This window comes from Heptranchias perlo, chromosome 2, assembly GCF_035084215.1.
Source record: "Heptranchias perlo isolate sHepPer1 chromosome 2, sHepPer1.hap1, whole genome shotgun sequence".
Lineage (NCBI taxonomy): Eukaryota > Metazoa > Chordata > Chondrichthyes > Hexanchiformes > Hexanchidae > Heptranchias > Heptranchias perlo.
This window is the reverse complement of record NC_090326.1, coordinates 146471810-146474600: the sequence shown is the minus strand read 5'-3', so window position 1 is coordinate 146474600 and position 2791 is coordinate 146471810. Positions and strand designations below refer to the sequence as shown.

Genomic DNA, 2791 nt, shown 5'->3' with positions numbered 1-2791 from the left:
TGGTGAATGCTCTGGACTCTTGGTTTATATTCTTTGGGAATCAAGGACTCTTAATGCAGAATTTGCTGTCGAGAGACTGCCTTTTTTGGATAAAATCCACAATCGGGTCTACTGAATGAGCAGACTTGAATTTTCTTTTCTCGCTTCTTGCTTTATCATATTCTTCCTAAATTAAGGTTTACCTGGACAAAATTGAATCTCTGTTGAGATCAACATTTCTTTGGTGCAATAGAGTTAATATTGTCAGGGTTTCAATATGACATACATTGCAAAAAAATGGAATAACCGAATTTCATTGATGATGTTTATAACGTTGTAATAAATTATTGTAGAGGAATTCAATTTATTTCTTTCAAAATATTGCATTATTGCAAGTGAGGTTTATTCATTTACACCTATTATGAGATCTGCTTACTTGCAGGCTCAGTAGATTTTTCATTCTTGTTCATCTTAACCAGGTTTGTTTTAAGACTCTACTTTTAGGGATCATTTCTATAGTTTGTAACTTGAGAAAAGTGTTGAGGGTTTATCCTTGGTAAATCGAAAGGTGTCTCTCCGCCAAACTCCTGAGAAAGCCACACAGCTGGAGTTTGTTCGCCTGATATCGAGGGCACACTATCTCTCCCCCCGCAAACCCCACTCATCTAAACCATGAGAGCTTGGGTGAAGGTTGGCGAGAGCCAAGACTAAGGGACCCCCTCAAGTGTGTGCCAGGGTACTGCTGGAGTCTAACCGGCTCAAACCACACAGCTCACCAACACAGAGCTCCGGGGAAGCTTCCCGCTGTTTAGCCAGCCAGGACCACCCTGCCCATTGGTTAATCTGGAGCTGAGTGGGAAGAATCTCAGAACCCCCTCCCCCAGTGATGGGTCTGCCCATCAAGGTTCCATCTGTGAACCTGGCTGGCTGGTCATTGGAACTTTACACAGAATCTACAGCAGAGAAACAGGTTGTTCTGCCCAACTAATCAATGCCTGTGTTTATACTTTCCATGAGCCTCCCCCCACTCTTAATTACCTCTTCTCACCACTCTCCCTCGTATACCTCTATTCCCTTCTCCCTCATGTATGCATCAAGCCTCCCCTTAAATGCCAAGGACAGCCTGGGCGCGGCTCAAATATTGGGTTTCCAAGTCGGGCACAGAGGGGGCACTGTTGCCTTTTTTGGTTAACTACATAGAATTTACAGCACAGAAATAGGCCATTCAGCCCAACTGGCCTATACCAGTGTTTATGCTCCACATGGGCCTCCTCCCACCCCTCTTCATCTAACCCTATCAGCATATCCTTCTATTCCTTTCTCCCTCATATGTTTAACGAGCTTTCCCTTAATCTGAAAATGAAGGGTTTTCTGTTGCAAGCAATGTCATTACAGGTCCTTTGTACTGCATATAATGAGATGGTGTGATATGGTGTTGTGATAAATATCTAGTTGTGATTTACTCAAATCCCGGGGAGAGGAAGGGGGCACTGGCCATCGTTTTGAAGCCACTGTAATGCTCCATCTGCCCAGTTTTGAATCTGCTAATGTCCGATGTGCAGGGAGGTCTGTATCACCCTGTGTGTAATACAAGGGGAAGAGTTCTGTGTATCTCCAGCCTGCTGTGGCCAGGCTCCACACTTAACACAAAGAAGGGCAGTGCATGTTTTTGTTTCTTGTGCCTTCTCTTCGTTGGAGGAATGGAGGGGGGGGAATGAAGGGGTAAATAGTAGACAGTGGTTTCACAAGATGAACACGCATGGGAATGGCCATTCACCCATCTTCACCATCCAGAAAGTCCCTGCACTTCCCCCCCACCCCCACAGGGCATCCAATTGGTTCTTAATTTCATGGTTTTCAACTTCACTCTCCTACCCAGAGTCCACTCTGTGTCGAAAGCCAGTCCTAAATTTTTCCCTTTACTAGTTTGAACCTGTGTCCCACTTCCCACAGTTCCGGCATAATATACTGGATTAATCTTCCCCAGACTGTTCACTACTTCCTATAAGTTCACCTCTTGTCGCATCCCTTCAAGGTTTGTCCTTTCCTCATCACTCAGTCTTCCGACACTGGGGAATCAGCCTCGCGGATCTTCTCTGCACTTCCTCTGGTGCCTGAGACATCTTCGTTCTGTCTTGGTGACCAGAACTAGACATCCTCCTGGTACTCGAGCTGTGGTCTGATCAGTTTGATCCTTGTACTCTTGTTTTGGCTGTACAGTTCAGCAATCTATTGACTTTCTTCATTGGTTGGACGTGTTGAGCATTGAGTGTACTAAGAACCCTGGGTTACTCTCAGTGTCAGCCGTGGCTCGATGGGTCACACTATTGCCTCTGAGTCAGAAGGTTGTGGGTTTGAGTCGTGCTCCAGAGACCTGAGCACATAGCCTAGGTTGTCACTCTAGTGCAGTACTGAGGGAGTGCTGTGCTGTCGGTGGTGCCGCCTTTTGGATGAGACTGTGGCCCCGTCTGCCCTCTCAAGTGTCCATAAAAGATCCCATGGCCACTATTTCGAAGAAGAGCAGGGGAGTTCTCCCTGGTGTTCTGGGCAATATTTATCCCTCCAGGGAGTATAGGCCCATTCTTTTTTTTTATTCGTTCACGGGATGTGGGCGTCGCTGGCGAGGCCGGCATTTATTGCCCATCCCTAATTGCCCTTGAGAAGGTGGTGGTGAGCCGCCTTCTTGAACCGCTGCAGTCCGTGTGGTGACGGTTCTCCCACAGTGCTGTTAGGAAGGGAGTTCCAGGATTTTGACCCAGCGAAAATGAAGGAACAGAGATATATTTCCAAGTCGGGATGGTGTGTGACTTGG

General features: G+C 46.6%; 1 pseudogene; it reads left to right on the top strand.

Moving 5' to 3' along the window:
• The first annotated feature begins 467 nt into the window (after positions 1 to 467).
• On the top strand, positions 468 to 549 carry LOC137300427 (small nucleolar RNA U3; annotated as a pseudogene).
• Positions 550 to 2791: the final 2242 nt, after the last annotated feature.